The 22281-nt window shown below is 34.3% G+C and overlaps 1 pseudogene; it reads left to right on the top strand.

The window, feature by feature from the left end:
* The first annotated feature begins 21480 nt into the window (after positions 1–21480).
* On the top strand, positions 21481–21830 carry LOC114212246 (large ribosomal subunit protein eL33 pseudogene; annotated as a pseudogene).
* The last annotated feature ends 451 nt before the right edge of the window (positions 21831–22281 follow it).

Here is a 22281-nt window from a genome sequence, read left to right as displayed (position 1 = left end):
TTGAGCCACCCAGGTGCCCCCAGAGGGAGTTAGTTTTAAAAAGGTGGATTCAAGTCCTGGAAAGTTCCAGGTCTTGGTCTTAAGAGAGAGTCAATTCCACAAAGCTGCTTGTAGAAACTTGGTGACAAGACTCATCATTAAAGAAAGAATATATGAATGAGAAGCATAACATGGTTGAGAATCAAGTTATTTGTGACAAGTGGTAGAGATGGGCTGGAAATTTCCTGGAATGACTGAAATGTTTTTCTTCATAATGTCCACCTAGTGTCATAATCACTCTTAAAGGCCAGCTCAGATATCACCACATCTATGAAGCCTTTGCTTTTTTCCCAGAGGCTTATTTTATCCTCCCCCTTTAGTATTTACATTATTGTTTTCCTCTTTGGGTTACCATTTGTTCACACCTTTTTCTTGCCCTGGACTATGAGCATTTCAAGGTTGGAAATATCTATTTAATCACTCCCCACCACAAACACACATACATAATCAATAGCATTACATCTAGGAAAATGTAGTCCCTAGTAACATAGATATTTGCTGCATACATTTTAAAAATAAATAGATTGTATGTTTGAAAATTTTAACATTAAAAGATAAGGTCAAAGTTCAGGTTACTTATACTCGATTTTTGTAGCCAACATAATTACTGGTTTTTGGAAACCTTCTCTGAATATTTCCCCCAAAACACTATGCCTATGTATTACTGAGGAGGATATTACTTCCCCGCCAATAATTACAAATAGTTAAAATAGTGTATCCTTATCCATACTGTAAATTAAGGCTATTCATCTGCAACTGAACAATGTGAATAAAAATTAGAGTTAGATAAATACTGAGACTTTGATTGGATATGTACAGAGTGGCAGCCACATTATAAATTATAAGAGATGATAAAATGTCTAACTCTTTTTGTATGCAAGAGCTAAGGCAGGACCACACACAAGTATTCCTTTAGTTAAAAGAAAAGCCTTGTAACCTAGGAGTATGATCTCTGATTCGCCTCTCTCTACTAAGTGCGGTTTTGAAATTATGTCATATAAGTACTCGTCTTTTTTTCTCACAATATTGCAAATTCCTCAACAGCAGGAGATGCAATTATGTACAACCACCACCTACTTTAGTATTATATACCCTAAAGAAGCTCATATTTCTTAATCTTTGCCACTTTTTTTCTCTTGATTTCTAGTTGATTTGAAACAAGGTTTTTGTATTCAAAGGCCTCTTTGGAGTCAAATCACACTCTTAATTTCTCTAGGCATATCAAGACCAACATTTAATCATGTTTCTCTCATTTTTAACAAGCTCCCCTTAAATTATGCCCATTGTGCCCATCACCTAGTTCCACTGCCACTTCCCTTTTGGGGTCTTTCTCACTGATTTTCCTTGTGTTAAAATCCTATATATTTTATTACTTTCACTACTTAAAAGTTGAACCTAATTTTTATATGTTCAGTTATTTGCTCTCTTTATTGACAGTATAAAATGTCATTTCTCCCCACCAAAAGCAGATACAAAGTAAGAGTGGTACCCTTAGCACCTAGATTGTCTACGACAGCTGACAAACAAGCTCTGGGAAAGTTTCACAGAGGAGGTCAGACCACATTACTATGGTAGAATCACTGGATGAGAAAGTTGATGCTAAAAATTATCTGTTAAGTCCTGTCTTCTTTCACTAGATCACAAGTACCTCAGGGACAAGGAGAGCAAGGACTCTGTCTTTTTCATTTCCAGTCATCCATGAGTCACATAGTGCTTGGAATACGAAAGGTATATAAGACAAATTTGTCGAAAGAAACTGTTGAACTAAGAAAAGGCAGGAGGTTGGAACAGGAAGGGGTTTGTCTGACATACACAGGAGTGTCATTGAGCATGTACTGCAAGCCAGTAAAGAAAAGAAACTCGCAAAAAAAAGTGACGACATTACACAGGGTTGCAGGAAATGAAAGTAAAATGAAAGTAAAAAGAGAACCGGACTTTTGTGATTACAGTTTGGATGCATTTTTTATGTTAATTGGCCAGGTGTGTTTCCTTGTCTTTAAAATGTATGTTTATATTGCTCATCCATTTCCTTCCCCAGTTCTTGATTCTGCTTTTATTGATTTATGGAAATTCTTTACATATTCTTGATATGAATCCTTTACTGGTTGTGTCTATTTAAACATCATTCTCAGTTCATAACCTTTAACTTTGCTGTCTTTGTGTTTAATTTTAATATGGTCAAATTTATGGAACTTTTCTTTTACATCTTACTTATGAAATCCTTTCCTACATCAGGTCCAAAAATTATTCACCTACATTTCCTATGAGTTTTAAAGCATTATTTTTGCTAAACAAAACAGATTCCATCTGGATTTGAATGTACATATTTCTAGATCTCTATTTAAGTATCCATATATCTTGGGAATAAAATGATCAAGAGTAAAACTGAAGAAATATATTAGAATTTAATTCAAATAATGTCTTAGAAATAAATAAACTTCATCTGAGGTAGGTGAGGTAGGCATCTGAGGTAGGCGAGGCTTGCACAATAAAGCAAATTCAAAATAAAAATAGTGACGGTCAGATTAACACCAACTGGTGTTTATAAGACATAACAGAAAGTAAACATTTGGTTCTTTGCATAATTTTGATCACAGAAACATATTTTCTGCACATTTGGAAGAAAATCAACTAGCTTGAGAGATGTTACTTAGAAAGAAGTACCCAGTTTCCAAGGATGGGCTGTGTAAACTACCTTGTTTTAAACTCAAGTTTCAATGCCATTAGTGACATGTAAATAAATGGTGGAGGAATAAGACTAATTTAAGAATGACTGTAGGCAGCTCTCTGACACAGATAACCCCAGATAGGCTACTTAAAAATGCAAGTGGAAGCAAAAGATGGATTTGGATTTTGCATCAATATGTATTCTGAAACATGAGTGTTTTTGAAATTTTGGGGCAGATTCTATAAAGCAGTTGGCTTTCCTATTGACTCCAGATAGAGCAGTGACATTAATATATCAAATAGTTGTATATCAAATTTGTTTTACTTGTTTACCAACTGGTCACTTTGGATGTGTGAAGGAAAACATATGGGGGAAAAAAGCAAAGTTCACTGCCTGTCCTACTTTTTTTGAGGTAACTGGCCTGGCTGAGAGAGAAAGAGCCCACTTGGATGGCATGTGTCTTAGTTTGTTCTCTTGGGCATTCCCTGGGGTTCATGCCTGCCAGAGGCCAAGGATTTTTGCAAAGAGACAAATTTTTCCCCTCTTTCTCAACCAATTCCAAATTATTACAACACGACTGTCAGACTCGGGTGAGATTGAAGGTAAAAGGCAGGAACTACTAGAAAGAAAAGTGCCATAAAATCTGGCCTTTTTCTTTTTTTAATGCCCCTAATATTTATATTTCAATATAATATTGCATATAATTTCAAATGTTTCTTAGTTTATGGGTAGCCCCTAGCATAACAGAAGGAAACTTTCAAATTTAGAGGCATTGTAGAATAATGATTAAGATTGTGGTATCTGGAGGCTTGCTCTCTGAACAGCTAAATAACTTGGACATGTTGCTTCAACGCCCTCTGCCTCACGTTTCCAATCTGTATAATGAGGGTGATGCTGGAAGCCGCTTCATAGGGTTATTGTGAATATCAAATGAGTTATATATGTAAAGAACTCAGAACAGTGTCTGGCATTAATTAATAACTCTTAGGATATCCAAACATATAAGGGAATAACAAAAGGGAAAGATTTTGATCAATTAAACTAAAATCAGGGCAGAGAAAAAGAAGATGATCCTACTAATCTTAGATACCAAATCAAGATGCAAACAAAGTATTTTAATAACCACAATAATTATGAATAGGTTATGTGTTTGTAACATTAATCATCTTTTCATTTATTATTTTCATATATATTTTGTGTATTTTCTATTGTTAAGTATGAATATTCTAAGTATTATGTTATAAAGGTGACCACTTTACACAGAAAAATTTCTTGTCACAGTGGAATTTTGGATTTAATGAAGGATGCAGAATTGTGCCATCCAATATGGAAACCACCAGTTATATGTGGCTACTTAATTTTAAATTTAAATGAGTTAAAATGAAATAAATTAATGACTTAATTCTACAGTCCCACTGGCTACATTCAAAGGCTCAAAAGACACATGTGGCTAGTGGCTATTGTATTGGACAGTGCAGATATAGATCATTTCAATTACTGTAGAACATTTTATTGGAGAGGGTTGATATAAAAATAAACCATGACAAAAAGGAAATTTCAGATACTGATATGGGCCTTGAAAGAAATAAGAAAGTGTGATATGCTAGAGAATGACTGAGAATTACAAAAACAGGGGCTGGCAGTGCGATAGAGGGCAAGATCACAGAACGCTTTTGTGAAGAGAAAATGTACGAAATGAAACCTTAATGATTAGAGCAGGCCAACAAAGTCACCAGCATGTGGAACTCCATTCTGGCAAGAGGTAACACTCTGCACAAATTCTAGGAATAGAACTTGGATAAATTGAGAATAAAAAGGGCCTTGCTAACATGAGCATGACGAATGAGCACAAGTGTTGGGCCATGAGGTTAGACAGGTAGGGAGAGCCTAGGTCAGGTGGGGCCAGGTAGCCCAGGGTAACGGATTTGGATTTAATTCCAAGCACAGTTATTAGCCATGGAAAGTTTTTAAGTGATGGAAGTAAAACAAACTAATGAAAAAATAAACTTTACAACTGAGCTAAAAAATCTTAAATATTCTATTGTTAAGAAAATTAAAAATAATGATACAGCACCATTGAATATAATGTAATGGATAGAGTACCAGACAAGTGAATATAAACTAAGAAGACATTGGTAGCAATAGTGTTAAGATGAACTAAAACCAAGACAATGGAAAAAGATAAAAAGCAATCTTTTATAATGATTAATATACAGTGCACAGACCATGAAGTTTGCCCTAAAATGTTCCACATAAAGCATTACTGAGTACTGCAAATACAACACTTTGATTTATAAAAATTCAACACACTCACAGTTGTGGTGAGGCACTTATTATGGGATGAACTGTGCCCCTTCCAAATTCATATGTTGACATTCAATTCCCAGTACTTCAGAATGTGACTGTATTTGGAAATAGGGTCTTTAAAGAGATAATTAAGTCATATGAAGTCATAATGATGGGCCCTAATCTAATCTAACTAGTGTCCTTATAAAAAGAGATTAGGATACAGACACACAGGGAGAAGATCACATAAAGACTCAGAGAAGATGGTCATCTACAAGCCAAGGAGCGTGGCTTCGAAAGAAATCAAGCCTGCTGTCACCTTGATCTTGGAGTTCTAACCTCCAGAATTGTGATAAGATAAATTTCTGTTGTTTAAACCACTCAGTCTATAGTACTTTGTTTTGGTAGCCCAAACAAACTAATATAGTGCTTGAACACACTTTAATGTTAAAGAAAATCAGGTCCTATTTTCTCCTAGATATCTTCCCCCAAATCATAGAGGTTATATATTGTAAATATATTTTTTTTTAATTTAGAAGTTGTCAAAAAATACATGCCTTTTCAAAAATGAACAATGAGAAGAATCTTGGGTGCCTGGGTGGCTCAGTTGGTTAAGTGACTGCCTTCGGCTCAGGTCATGATCCTGGAGTCCTGGGATCGAGTCCCACATCGGACTCCCTGCTCGGCGGGAAGTCTGCTTCTCCCTCTGACCCCCTTCCCTCTCGCGCTCTCTATCTCTCTCTGTCTCATTCTCTCTCTCAAATAAATAAATAAAATCTTTATAAAAAATGAACAATGAGAAGAATCTTGACAAGTTTTTGTCTTTTTAATTAATATTGGAAATGATTATTTTTAAAAAATGAAATATATAGTTCCATTACTTCTTTGAATATCCACAAGCTCAGAATAAAGACTGGTTATTACTACTTAATATTGGGTTTTTTTATTTAACCCTTATGAGTGTTCTCACATTCCCATCCATATCACTTAGTCCTTAAGCTGCCACAAATCTATTTTTCTTTTTTTTTAAGGAGAGGGAGGGATGTGGGAGAGGGGCAAAGGAAGGGGGAGAGAATCTTAAGCAGGCTCCATGCCTAGCAGCAAGCCCAACATGGGGCTTGATCTCACAACCTTGAGTTCATGACCTTAGCTGAAATCAAGAAGCAGATTCTTAAATGACTGAGCCACCCAGGTGCCCCAACCACAAATCTATTTTAGACAAGAGGAATATATTTTCTTTTTCAACACAAAATTCATGACAGCCTTGATTTTGAACCTATATTCATTAATATTATGAATATAGGCATACAACCTCATTTTTACAAATTAAACTTGGAAATATTAGATATTTTAAGAAAACATCACTTGTAATTGTTAAGTTAAATAAAAACAAAACATGTACTATTCTGAAGCTCTTGTGCTTATTTATTTTATTTTATTTACTTACTTATTTTTAAAGATTTATTTATTTATTTTAGAAAGAGAGAAAGCGTGAGCATGTGGTGGGGAGGGGCAGTGGTAGAGAAAAACCCAAGCAGACTCTGCATTGAGCACAGAGCTGATGCGGGGCTCTATCCCAGGACCCTGAGATCATGACCTGTGCCTAAACCAAAACTTGGATGCTTAACTGACTGCACCACCCAAGAACCCTGGAAAGCTCTTGTTTTTATTGAATTGTGATGCTGCCTGCTGGGGGTGCATTTAAATGATAGTCAAATGGTATAACTGCATTTTCTTCATTGGCATATCTTCAGGTGAGAATTCCACAGGTAGATGGAACTGATGTCAACAGGTCCTGTAGGACCTCCTTCAGTCTGGGGAGGAGTCTGTAAAACCCAATTCGACAGAGATTCAGAATGAGACAGTAATGTCACCTTGCATAAGAGATGCAACGCACTGCTTCCATTCATTCATCTCTGTAAAAACATGCATGAAAATGGTGTCTTTTTGTTACAGAATCAAGTCATCCCAGACTGAACCTGAAATAACATCAATTCAACCTTTTATCCACACTTTAAACAAAGTGCATAAATTAATTTGCAAAACAATGAAATGGAAAGTATCTCTACAGCAGTTCAGAACTAAAAAAAAAAAAAGTCATTGGGAGGTCTATCTTTACCATTCACTGAAATTTTAATTAAGATATGCATCCTAACTTGAACAATGCTCATTTATAGCTCAGGTGTCACTCTCACCATTCTTAATTTACTCTTACTTGCAGTTCATGTGATAAAAAGCATTATCACTATAAAGAAAACTAGGAAAGAAAAAAAAAAGCATACAAGATGAGTTCACCTTTCAGTTTTCGTGCGAGAAGAGCAAATTACTGAATCTGTAGTTGCCAAATGTGCACATATTTGTTACAGGAGCAGCTGGTAATGTTGTATACGAGCTGCTCTCCAGAAATTAATTGTGAATATTAAGAATAATCCTGACCTGGGTCACAGCTGAGCTGATTTATTTTTCTCCTAGACATTTATCAGGCCTGTCTTCTCTTTCATCTAACTGAAGAGCAGAATGTCTCTGAGTTCATGATGAAAAAGGCACCGATGTATTATGGACCTATACAAGTAGACATCTGTTTAAACTCCATGCTTTGGTCTTCTCTTGATTGTAGTATGCCAAATTATGAACACCATATGAAGCATAAAAATTGTTCTGGCTCACCTTCCCTTTGCAGTTAATTTATAAAAAAGACTCGTTTAAATATCATATTAAACAAAATTTAGCGGCATATATTCAAGTAGTAGAAATAGGTCCAGTGATTTAGCGTATGAACAAAATATTCTCTATGAAGTATATTGTCCGATGGTGTCAATAAAATCAATCCAAGAAAGTTATTTCTGGGGAATTTTGCCCAAGTTTCTATTCTTGTTAATATGTTTTTTTAATCTTCATTTATAATGAAGCAAGCCCTAACACTTATTTCTAAATAACCAGAGATTTGTTAAAGACACATAATTTTAATTTTGCTATTTCTTGAGGCATAACAAAATATGACATATTGACTTTCAAATTATGAAATTCAGTGATACTTCAACATTGTCTTAATTTCATGTGTAAAATGGAGATAATTATGCCCAGCTGATAGAATCTTTGTGAGACCCAATGATAATATGTATTATACATTTGGCATATTAAAAACCCTATAAATTTTGGATATTGGTATTAGGAGGTATTAGAGAACAATAAGGGTTAAGGGCATGGTCATTGATTTCTTTACACACCTAAGTTCCTGTCCCATGATACTTTTTTCTCCTATCAGTTTGCTCTTCAACTTCCCACAATATCGCTTAATGTTCATTCTTGATTTTACACATTCTCTGTTCATTCTCAGTTTCTGAGCCCACAAACATCCCCTCAGTTCAACTTACAATGGTATCATTGTCAAAATTTTGAAAATGGCATTAAATGGGCTTTCTTCAAACCTTTCACCATAAGTCTCCAAAATTGCCTGTAGTCTTACTTCTTTCCTACTTCATTCCTATAATATTTGGAAGATCCGTCCCTGATCTTACTGGATACCAACACTTCTACTTGATTTATAACGGTTTCTTCTCTCTGATGACCTCTGTATGTTTGCATTTAAAAATTTTAAATTCAGTTAATTTGAACGTTATTCTCTCTAAGCCATAGTTAAATGACTTGCACCCATTAAACCTACAAAATCTGGAATCATGGTATTAATCAACCATGAAAACCATGGTAAGAAAAGTTAAATATTATGACATTGAAAAGTATAATAATATAACAAACACAAATCAGACAGGTAACAGAAGTAAGATGACATGTTAGTGCATATTTTCCACACTTTTCTTGCTAAATTTTGGGCCCTAAAAAGTATCTAAAGTTAAGAAAGTTAATAAACAAGACGTAGTCTTGGAATAATTTTGTAAAAGGAACATGAGAGGCACTAAAAATAGTAACAATAATTATTAATTATTAACAGTAGTTAATTAATAAATATTAGGAAAAGGGAATTTGAAGCAGAGGTATAAGGAAGTAATAGTCAAATAATTTTCTCACCTTTCATATTGGGAAATAAAGAGCATTAATATATTATCTTAAGTTAAAAATGAATCAAAGAAAAGAAAATTAGAATAGGGGCCATGGAAAAATACTACAAGGAAACAGACACACAAAAGCAAAATAGCACATTGAAAAGGCAATTCCTATAGCAAGACATGAAAACAGTCATCAAAAATAGGAAAAACAATTTTTAATTCCCAAATGAAAGATTAGGTATACATGTTTGACTCTGTCATCCATTAGGAAACCACACTACAATTGAAGTATAGAAATTCAGAAAGGAATAAACAGTGACAGAAAAGTAGAAGAAAGAGGCTGGTGAGAAAAAAGGATTTTAATAAACTTATGGAAGATGGAAGACACAGTGAATACGATGAAGTTGATGTATTAAAACATGGGGAATGACGCATTCCTGCAGTCCGTGGAGAGCAATGTGACAAAAACTTGGGTTCCAAATTAGCATATACTAGGGGGCAAATTAACAAGGTGGAAAATAGGGGGACTAAGTTGAAAGTTTGTCCCAGTCAAATTCCACAGACACACTCAAGTTCTGGCTTTCTTGTCTGTTCTATGTCTTACATAGTGAGCTGAGTAGTGGGCCCCCGCCCCCCCAAAAAATTTATGTGCATCTGTAATCTAAGAATATGATTTATTTGTAAATAAGGTCTTTGTAGATATAGTTAGTTATGGATCTGGAGATAAAATCATCCTGGAGTCAGGGAGGCCCTAAATCCAAAGACTGGAATCTTCGTAAGAAAGAGGAGAGGGAGATTTTGACAGAGAGATACACAGGGAGAAGGGTGCCCTATGAAGGAGACAGATTGCCATTATGCTTCCAAACCCAGGGAGCATCTGGGGCCGCTGGACGCTGGAAAGATTCTTCCCTAGAGCCTTCAGGGGCAACGTGGCCCAGTTGATACTTTGATTTCCTACTACTGGCCTCCAGATCTGTAAGAAAACATTTTTCTTGTTTTAACCTCCCTGGTTTGTGGTAATTTGTTGTGGCAAGCCTAGGAAACTAATATATCCCTGGTCTGTAAGCTCTTTTTTGGAAAAAGAAAAGAAAAAAAAAAAAAAAGCCTCTCATGTTTCCTTTCCCTCTCTCCTCCTCCTATTTCCTGTGGTGGGAGTGAGGAGGTAGGGGCTGAACATCAGTGGGAAAAATGACCGACTGGCAGATGGGATCCGTTTCAATTTGTGTTCTACAAAATCAGACCAACTTTAGCTGGCTCAACAATTTCCTCTACTTCCTTGGTAAGCTGTAAACTCACTCTCACATTCCCCAAGGGAAGACTTCATATCAAATCTCTCTTCTCAAGTGTTTGATTCCTTTTCACCACGTGACTTTTAGCTCATGAGTTTTCATCACATTGCATCGAACAAGCAGAAGCCATCTGTATTCTCCCTCTCATTCCCATCTCCCATTTCAATGAGAAGATTTGTCCTTGTTCCATCAAAAACTAGTCACTACATATGTATCCTGGATGCCGTGCCCTTTAATATTGCCAGGACTTTTCCTTTTTAGCTAACCTATCACCGTATGGCATCATCGGACTCTCTATGTTGTATCATTACCCACCATTTAGAAAATGCTTTTGTGTCTCTCATCCTTCAAACAAAGCACAATATAAAACATCAAAAAATATGCCTTCTCCCCACATCATTCTTTATTTTCTCTATTCCTCTTCATAAGCAGTCTCCTCAAAACCCTTTTCTCTTATTCTTGAATTCTCCTCCATTCTCTAATCACCCAGTCATCCTTCAGTTTTCTCCTCTCAACTTTTCTAGATGCTTGTTATTTAACTTCTCAGCAACACTGAACAGATTTAAATCCTCTCTCCTACTAGAAAGATATTTATCTTTTGAATAGATGTTGACAGTACATATTCCTGATTGTTGTCCAATTACTTGATGCTCCATCTCAGATGTGTTTGAATTATTCATCCTTCTCTACCCAAATGTGAGAGTTACTTTGAGACAACTTCACTTTTTTCTATCTCCATTTTCCTCATAACTGGTTATAACCACATGTAAACAGCTCATCCAAATTCTTCACATCCTTACTCCAGCATCCCCTTCATCACCTCCACTGGAAAATCTCACCATATCAAACTTAAATTTCTCAGAATATTTTCTGTGGAAATGTTTCTGTCTGATTTCGTTACCATGAATTTCTAGGACTTCAGAGTATAACAAGCATAGAGTAGTCACTCAGTAAAATTATTTGCATGAAAAAGTGGTTTCTATAATAAATACTAAATATGGACAGTAAATTGAGATTATATTTAGTAAGATTTGGGGGCAGGTTTTCATAGTCATTAATAGGAGATTTTATGTAATGCTCCAATTTAGTTCTGAGAATTTCTAGGTACTTATAAACCTAGCACTAAAAATATTATTTATGATCTCTTGAAATTGTTGATATGGCCAGAACTACTGATTTTAGCTAACCAGTTCACCCTTTCTTGCACTATTTTTGAGGAGGACCTCTAACATCAGCAGGTAATCCCTCCTTTATCCTCTCCTTTATCACTGAATATATTACTTGTTATTTCTTACAGTCTGACCTCAACTATACCCAGAGAACCCTGTCTCTTGAATATTTCTCAACATGATCTCTTGCCCTCTTCTATTAGTCATTCATGAAAGACCCTGTGTCCACTCTTACCATCAGTCAAGAATATAGGTCCAAGGGGAAGACAAACTTTACTTCCAACTCTCAAATATTACCAAAGCATGAATTCCAAAATAAATTAACCTTTTTCCGTCTATTTTATCCTTTTCTAAAGTCTTAAACACTCTTAATAAAGTTAAGTACTATATTCCATGATAAAAAATACAACCTAGTCAAATATAACAACCCCTAAATATTTCTTAAATTTTGAGATGATTTTTCATACAAACTTCTCTCTGTCTAAATGGTTTCTACTTACATGTTTATAAGTAGAGACATTAAATAATAACACAATATTATAAAACATATTAAAATAGCCAGATCATGTTATATTTATTGCTCTGTGTTTAGCACTGGCTCTTCCACATGGCAAGCATAACATAAAATAAATGTCACCAGAAGTATTTATTTTATCCATCATCAAAAACAATATTTATATTGAATGCATGATTATGATTGCTCCGGTGTTATAATCAGCACTAATCTTCTCAAAATAGACATTTCTTTCCATGTAAATAAATATTTAGATGGTTGATTTGAAGCAGTTGCCCTAAAAAGGGTGGAGAGTTCAACAGATCAAGAACCAGAGCCAGCATCCCATTGGCCTTAGCAGGTTTCAATGTCTTTGTATAAATCACAGCAACTAAGAGCTTTATGTTGTGAATGGGGAAAAAAATAATCGGGACTTGCATGGTATTGCTAGAATCTGTCAGGAGACCCATATCTTAAGGACAGAAAGAAGAATGCCTTTAGTGAGCTAGGTTAGTCACAGAGGGACAAGCTAGATGAATAAAAAGAGCATAGGTCCTTATTTTTGGATATGTATAAATCACTTAAATGCTGCAAACAGATTTTTAGTTTAAAGTAAATGTTACTGACTGTCTGATTGCCTATTTGACCCAAAAAAAGACTAAAAATGATGTATTTTTAGGCCCACAAATTTGTCCCAAAACAGAGCATGCAGTGTCCTTTCACTGAGGCTTAAACGTTCCTGACTGAAGGGGGAAAGCAGAGTGCTGAGGAAAAGAAGACCGTCTCCTCATATGCACACACGACCCGGCACAGTGCAGGCCAGTGAGCTGGATGTCCACTCCTGAGAGACTGCCACATAAAATGACCACCATAATCCTTCCCTAGGACTGGCGTGAACTAAACTCTTAACATACTAAGGGCACATAAAGATTAAGTAAATATAACACGGTGCCTAGCATAATTTATTAATCACGTTAATAATGACGTTTCTCATCATTTACCATTTACATATGTCCTCCTAATATAGAATTGTTGAGTAGTACTGATGAATTCACTCTGGGGCTGGTACCAACCAGATAATTCAGGGATTAGGATTACAAACCAAATGATTCCAAACATCATCCTGGTGCTTTATTTTCATCCTATAACGCTGTTCCATATGCTGGATCCCTAGCTGATAGTTCAGCTTAAAGCAGTAAGATGCTTAAGGTATACAAATGCAAGGGGGAAATGGCAGATGTCAGAAATATATTTTGCCTGTCTGATTTGTGATAATTCGTATACGTTTTTAGGAATCTTAGGAACTTGGAAGTGCTACAACTTTACTTGAAGAAGATTTGACAAAATTGGTATTTAGGCCATCTCTGTTTAAGCTAGCCTTGATTTAAAAAGTGTAGAGTTCTTTTAGATGATATCGTAATAGTTTTAAAATGTTAGAATAAAAATTTTAGTATCTCCATTATACCCTTGAAAAATGATTTAAAAACCAAAACCCAACCTCCCGGCAACTGGAAGGCATTTTTTGGAGATTTATAATCTTAAGAGTGCAAAAACAAATATTCTGAAAACAAACTAAAAGGCAGGGACAATGAAACTTTAAAGTCAATGTAAGCATTCAAATGTTGGCTACTCATAGCACTCTTAGTTATTGATATATCTTGTCTTGGCCATTGTCGGCTTCCTTTACATTTATTTTTAATTTTTTAAATTTGTTTGTTTGGTGCGTGTCTAACTTATGTATACACATGAAGCGGGCATTTTTCCTGCTTTTGTTCCTAAATAGCAACTACAAAGAAACAAAAAAGAAATCTGTTGAGAGTATCCTTGAAAACTAGGACAGATTTAATAGTTGGAAGTTTCGGCGGAAATCATAATTGGTTTATGTTTCATAATCCATAATCTTAATCTTCCTTAAAAAACAAAATATATTTCTGTAATAACGAAGAGTTTATTTATTTTTGTGTTTATTAATGCCTCATCTTATTTCATAAAAGACTGTAGGTGGTTAAATGCACTCAGTTGTAAACCAAAGTAAAGTGTGAAGGAAGCATAAACACCATCGTTCATGCGAGCATGGAAAAGTCCTGCTTAAATTCTTTAATCCATTCAGTCCTAATAATACTCACCAACCTCCCCCATGCTAAACTACAATCACTAATTATCATGTCCTTCTTTGTGGTTTTAAATGGAAAAAAAATGGTTATCTTCTTAAATATTTGTAAAACTATAAACAAAATGGCTTAAATACGGAGTATTAAGGCTATTCTTTGGCTCCTGAGGGTAAATGGATTATGGACTCAGAACAGCTATCACATTGTAAGTCGCAAATCCTAAGTTTTGGCTGCGGCTAAAATGTCCAATTGTGCTATTCACTAATTTCCCATATGAATAATGCATAGTAGGCTTTAGAAAATGAAAACAACATTAATAGTGGCAAGGGAGTGTCTGAATTCTGTCAGTCATCAAAAATCTTAATTATATCAGAACACTACTCCCTTATTACTGAAAAATATATCAGCTTTATCTGTTTAGAATTTACAATAAATTAGTTTCTATTAATTAGATATTATTTAGAAAATTATGTGTTCTACTCTAAATAGATAACATGAACTGTGCATTTACATTGGTAAAATAGTCATTAAAATATTAAAGCAGTTCAATTCACTTAGTCAAATAGTTAGCCAGAGTTGTCTATCATGGTGAATGAATATGGTATGTATGTGTGGATTTCAAAATCAAATAGTTTACTATTAAACCAATATTACACAGTTCTTTTTATGAGATGCTGTGACTCACAACTAGAATTAGTTACCCTGGCTTTTTCTCCATGTAGCCAGATTATAATCTTTATATGGTAATGTGGGTAGAGGTGGATCAAAATAATTTTGGGTATATAAACCTAAACCAATCATGTTAACTACTAAAATGGAGTGAAGAAGTTATGGACAAGGACCAAATTAAACTCTCCGTTTAATTTAACCATTACAGTGATAACATACTTTGATATTATAACATGATATTGCTTTTTTTACATTCTGTAGCATAATATTTCTAAGCCTATGTGTATGACTTAAAGAACTATGAACAATACTTAAGTAGCTAATCACTATTGCAAAAGTGACAATGTGATATACATTCTAGTGTTCACTTCAGGTCTATTTTATATCTTATTTTCTGTGGTTCCTTGTATCTATACTCATTCTCTTTAGTCTTGATGTGTTCTTCAAGATTCTTCCTTATATCTCTCTGTCCTTTGAATGCACGTTTTTCTTTCTATATCTCTATTGTTACCCCTTGATTATTCATCTGTTGATACCTTTCTCTTGCTCATTCTCTGTCAATACTAGTTGTTCTTAAATTTTATGCAAACAGCCAATGGATTAATGGAAAGAACTCTGTGGATATAATGACAATAATTAACCCCATGGATTTTGAAGAAAAGGAGACTAATCTAGCATACTCATCAATCATTTGCAATGTTTGGATAACCCTAACATTTCTCCTGATGTCTTTTCTTCCCCAATTACTTTTATTTATCCTAATAGACTAATAGTTGGTTATTTTGAAGCTACTTGAACTCAACATATCAAAATTGAAACACTTTACTTCTCCATTCCATTCTTCATTACCTATCCTTTTCTCTGTATATATACAGATACAGAATGTCAGAGACTTTGGACCATCTTTAACTATTTTTCTGGTTTGCTACATTTAATGGTCACCAAGATTTTAATATATCTTCCTGCCTTAGCCATACCATCTTCAACACTTGACTAAATTATCACACTTACCTTTTCAATATTAATTGCCTCCAATGTCTACTACCATTTTCCAATTTAGTCTTTATTCTATGCTAAAGTGTAGATCTCATCATGTGCCACATCCCTCCCTCCAATAGCAATAAGAAGAGTAGATAGTCTTTGTTTTTTAGCAGATGTCAAGCTATTCTATGTGTTTTGCATTTATTTATAAGATTTAACCTTCACAACAGTTCTATGAAGTAGGTGCTGCTATTATCATTTTACTTGATAAGTTGCTTGACATAAAAGACCTTTCAAGTTAGGCCAAAGAATATTTTCAGTTTCTCTTTTTTTATTATTATCAAGATATAATTGATATGTAATATTGTGTAAGCTTAAGGTATACAATGTGTTGATTTGATACACTTACATATTGCAATGTGATTACCACCATAGTGTTAGCTTACACCTCTATCATATTGTATAATTGTCATCTTATTATTTTGCTGAGAACATTAAAAGTCTAGTCTCGTGGCAAATTTTGAGTATATTATAACAGGGCTGTTAACAGAAATACAATGCTGTACATTAGATCTCCAGAACTTATTCATCTTCTAACACAAGTGTGCACCCTTTGACTATCTCCCCAAACCCTGCCCCCCACCAACCATCACCTGGTAACTACCATTCTATTCTCTATTTCTATGAGTTCAGCATTTTGATATTCCACATATAAGTGATATCATACAGTATTTGTCTTTCTCTGACTTACTTCATTTAGCATAATGCCATCAAGTTCCATTGATATGGTTGCAAATGACAGAATTTCCTTCTTTCTCATAGCTGAATAATATCCCATTGTATTTATCTATATGACTTCTACTTTATCCATTCACTTATAACAAACACTTAGGTTGCTTTCATATCATGGCTATTGTGAATAATGCCATAGTAAATATAAGAATAAAGGTATCATTTTGATGTCCTGTTTTTATTTTTCTGGATACACACACACAAGTGGGATTGCTGGATCATATGGTAGTTCTATTTTTAATACTGCATACTACCCCTTCTATGAATTTTCTAAAGTTGTCAAATTCTTAGAATCAAAGAGTAGAATGGTGATTGCCAGGAGCTGAGGGAAAGGAGAAATGGGAATTTACTAATCAACAGGCAAAAAGTTTCACTTAAGCAAAATGATTAAGTTCAAAAGATCTGTACAATATTGTATCTATAGTCAACAATAATCTATTGTACTCAACATTTTCTTAAAAGGGTAGGTGTTTTGTTGAGTGTTTTTACTATAATAAAAGAAAAAAAATAATGCAAATTGTCAGAATGAATGAAAAGAAATGCAGCCCATCGATATGTAGTTTACTATTGAAGTACTTTATTTTTTTAAGCTGTGGATACACAAGAAGAGTTTAGTCCTGTCATACCTCTTTTGCTTTGGTGGTAAATATTATACTTTAGATTTGGTGATATTTTCTTTGCAGATCTCTTCTTTGGAATATGTAGTGCCTTTTTAAAGAGTGCCCGGATATTTTTAAATTATTTTATTTTAATTCCACTATAGTTAACATGCAGTGCTGTATTAGTTTCAGGTGTAAAATATAGTAATTTAACAATTCTATGCATTACAAAGTGCTCATCAAAATAAGCAAAGCACTTTAAATATAAAGGCATAGATGGGTTGAATGAAAAAGGGAAACCATGTAAATATAAAAACCGAAGTAGCTGTATTAATATCAGTCTTTGTGGCCTAGGACAAGAAGCACTATCAGAAACAAAAATGGACACGTCATAATGATCAATGGGGTTAATTTACCAATCTAAAAATATAAGCACATAATCAAAACACAGTATTGAAGTTTGGATAGATAAACACAAAAATAGTAAAGAAGAAAATGTCCAGATTGAGAAATACACCTATAAAGATGACACAGGTAGAAATTCCATAAGAAAAAGAAATATATCCAACAAATGATGTGGGAATAACTGAATAAATATGTGGGAAATATGAATTGGACTTTTGTCTCAAACCATGTAACAAATTAATTCTAGATGGATCAGAGATGTAAATGTAAAAGCTATATCTATAAAGTCTTTAGAAGAAATCATAAGGGAATATGTTTGAGAACTTGGAACATGCAGAGATTTCATAGGGAGGAGATTAAAGTAACAAATATGAATAAAATATCGCTAAAGAAGACTTTCATAACATTTTTAACCTGCTCATAAAAAGACATTGATGAGAAATAAAAAGGGAAGCAACTTCAAGAGAATGAGAAGACAAGCCACAGACCTAGAAGAACTACTTGCAAAAGATACACTGATAAAAGACATTTATCCAAATATATAAAGAACTCTTAAAACTCGACAATAAGAAAACAAACAACCTGATTAAAAAATGGGTCAAAGATCTTAACAGACACCTCATCAAAGAAGATATACAGATGACAAATAAACATGTCAAAAGATGCTCCACATCATGTGTCATCTGGGAAATGAAAATTAAAACAATGAGATCCATTTAGAATAGCGAAAATCCAGAACACTGACAATACCAAATGTTGACGAGGATGTGAAGCTATAGGAACTCTCATTCACTGCTGGTGGGAATCCAAAATAGTACAGACACTTTGGGAGACAGCTTATTGGTTTCTTTCAAATGTAAACCTACTCTTATGACAGGATCCAGCAATTGAACTTCTTGTTATTTACCCAAAGGAGTTGAAAACATATCCACACAAAAACTCACACATGGATATTAATAGTACCTTTATTCATAACTGCCAAAACTTAGAAAAAGCTAGGATACTGTTTAGCAGATAAATGCATAAGATTATGGCGGTCCATCCAGAAAATGGTTATTAACCAGTGCAAAAACAAAAGCTATCAAGCCATGAAAAAAAAAATACGGCATAACCTTAAATACATATTACTAAGTGAAGGAAGTCAACTTGAAAAGGTACAAGCTGTATGATTCTAACTATATAACATTCTGGAAAAGGCAAAACTCTGGAGACAATAAAAAAGATCAGTAGTTGCCAGCGGCGAGGGAGATGGGAAGGGATGAATAAGCAGAACACAGGCCTTTCAGAGCAATGAAACTATTCTGTATGATACTGCAGTGGTGGATACATGGCATTATTCATTTATTGAAACCCATATAATGATTAAGAATGAATTCTAATGTAAACTATGGACTCTGGGTGATTACGATATGTCAGTGTGTGTTCATCAATGGTAACAGATGTCCCACTCCGGTGAAAGATGTTGATAATGACAGGGCTACACATATATGGGGCAGAGAGAACATGAGAAATCACTGTACCTTTCTCCCAATTTTCCTGTGAACCTCAAGTTGCTCTAAAAAATATAGTCAAAAATAAAAAAAAATAGACTTGGGGAAAATATTCACAATATTTTTGTGTGGCAAATGATTTATATTCAAAATATTGATTCAATAAAATCAATAACAAAAAGAAAAACACATACACCCCAATAGGCAAAGCTTGAATAGACATTTTACAAAAAAGGTAAGTGAGTGGCCAATAAACACATGAAAAAGTATCCAACATCATTAGTCATCAGGGAAATGCAGAATAACACTGCAATGATATATCATTCCATTACTACCAAAAAGGCAAAAACAAACAAGCAAACAAAAAAACCCAGACAAATAATGACTGAATACTGGCAAAGCTGTAGAGCAAGCGAAACTCTCCTAAATTGCTAGAGACGATTTAATGGTACAACCACTCTGCACAATATTTTGGTAATTTCTTTACAATTTAACCAGCCATCTACCTTATGAATTAGGAAATCTATTTCCCAAAAGGAATAAAAGACAACAAAAAGACTTATGCAAGAGTGTTCATCCAACTTAGATCACAATAACAAAAACTGGAAATAACCTAATTGTGTGTCAACTGGAAAATGTATGAACAAATTGCCATGTGTCTGTGTGTGTAATAATGAAATTATATTACTCAGTTATTGTATTTGACACATGCTGTCAACATCAACAACATAACTCTTACAAAGGCATGCTAGTAACATGACTTTATGTTAAGACACGTTAAGTGACAGAAGCAAGACACAAATGAATACACAACTGTTTAATTCTTTTTGTATGTGAAGATCAGAAATAATTAAAACTAACCTCCAAAGACAGCAAACGGAAGAGTGTCCAAAAGGGATTAGTGTTGGGGATTTAGTGGAACGTGGCATGAGGAAAGTTTCTGGGATGATAAAAATGTTCTATACATAGGTAGAAGTGATAGATATAATATATAAATTCCATAAACTGTATTCCTAAGATCTGTACATTCACTCTCCGTAAATTTTGTCTCAAATAATTAATATCTATGTGTATGTGTATATTTATTTATTTATATTTATGTAACTATCTATGTGTGTGTACATACAGAGGTATATTTACACACAGATACATATGTATAATATATGTTATATATATTATACATAGGTATAGATATAGATGTAGATACAGATATAAATACAGATACATGTGAGTATAAATACTATGAAAAGTCCTTTCATTACCACTGTACTTTATGTATATGTGTGTAGGGACACACTGTTATTTATGTATATGTATGGATGCATACGTGTGTGTCCAGTAGTGAAGTAGACTAAAAGAGTATGATTATGACCAAGTCATTTATCCATAATCTCTTAACTGTGTAAGAACTTGGATAATGATACTACCAGACCACAAATTTCACATACAGACCTCATGACAAGGACTGCCTATCTCTGGGGATTGGGGACTTGGAGCTGAGTGATTGAGTGAGACTTTGAATTCTATTCCTTGGAAGAGGTAAGTATGTTCTATGAGTGAGAGGAAGTAAAAAGTTACGTTTTTACTTGGCTAGAGGATGGCCAGATGGCCAGAAGATAAGATTTTGACAGAGACAGTACTGTGCAGTCACCAGATCTCTTTCCCTTTTCCTCCTGTGCATGCAGTTAGACAACAGTTCCCAGAAATTTTATTTTTTATTAGTTAGTTGGGACCATGTGGCTGAGATCTGACGAATGGAATATGAATGGAAGTGTGACATCTCTTTAACAAAGGGCCCTAACATCTCCCTGTGATTTTCAACATTTTGTAGTTGATCTTGCTGGAGGCAGATAATCCAGAAGATTCTGAGGCTCAAGAAGGGGCAAAGCCATATAATGGAAGAACAATGAGTCTGAATGAGTGACTGGGTGAAGAGTTACTCCAGTGATTCTGAGGATCTACAATGGACTATGAATTGAACAAGAAATAGACTTTTCTTATTCATTTTGGAAGTTCATATGCCAGTAACCATAAAAAAAAGTGACCAACTTTACATTTCAGTTTTATAATTATCTTTTATTAGTATTCATGAGCCCCTTATAGAAGATAGAATTCCTTGCTAAAAATTTTCTAGCCTTTCAAGCATGAGAGAAGAAAAATTATGATAAAAGTTATACACATACATATATATTTGACTATATTTATATTTTATATATAGTGGACTATATGTATACATTATATCTGTAAACTCATATAGTTATGTGAGGATACATATACAGCTTGTGTTTTGCTTTTCATTAAAACAAACTAATATCACAATTATTTATTTCTCATAATCAATATTATCATATGTCTCATATAAAATCAATATTTGACTTAAAAATCAATACTACCTGAAAAACCAAATAAATATTTGTTTTCTTTTTCCGCCATCTTGGAGTCTGTGGAGGCCTGCTTGGGAACAGGACTCCTATAATGCCAAATAATGTCTGGAAGCCTGTGGTCTAAGGCCATTTTTGCTGGCTATAGGCGGGGTCTCCGGAACCAGAGGGAGCACACAGCTCTTCTTAAAATCGAAGGTGTTTATGCTCGAGATGAAACGGAATTCTATCTAGGCAAGAGATGTGCTTATGTGTACAAAGCAAAGAACAACACAGTGACTCCTGGTGGCAAACCAAACAAAACCAGAGTAATCTGGGGAAAAGTAACTCGTGCTCATGGAAACAGGGGCATTGTTCGTGACAAATTCCGAAGCAACCTTCCTGCTAAAGCCATTGGCCACAGAATCCATGTGATGCTGTACCCCTCAAGGATTTAAATTTAATGAAAAGTAAATAAAGGTATAGATTTGTTCTCTTGTAAAAATATATATATATATTTGTTTTATTTTTTTATTTTTTTTGTTTTAAATTGTACAACAAATGGAGAGTCTATTAAAGTGAAATTCCCATAGAAGACTGTGTCTTAGTGACTTTCTATGTACCACTTAGTGTTATTTTTTTTCTCAGATTTAAATGTATAAATTCTTACCAATTCCCCATACTCCAACCTACCTCTATTATGGGAAAAGGGCATCAAAAGCAGGTTTTACTACCACCACCATCACCATATAATTTTTGAGACATCAGTTTTCTTACTGCCCTGATTTTTTACTTCAAAATTAAGCTGAATTATTAATGCATGTAACTATCATACACTTATGAGTTTATGAAAATGCTTAATGTCACCTCTAAAGGAGCCCCTAGGAATAATGCCAAATCCAAAGAAATTATGGGAATCCTACTTA

Source organism: Eumetopias jubatus, unplaced genomic scaffold, assembly GCF_037043125.1.
Source record: "Eumetopias jubatus isolate StellerSeaLion01/CBP00866 unplaced genomic scaffold, mEumJub1_p1.0 scaffold_3, whole genome shotgun sequence".
Classification (NCBI taxonomy): domain Eukaryota; kingdom Metazoa; phylum Chordata; class Mammalia; order Carnivora; family Otariidae; genus Eumetopias; species Eumetopias jubatus.
This window is presented reverse-complemented; position numbering and strand designations above follow the sequence as displayed.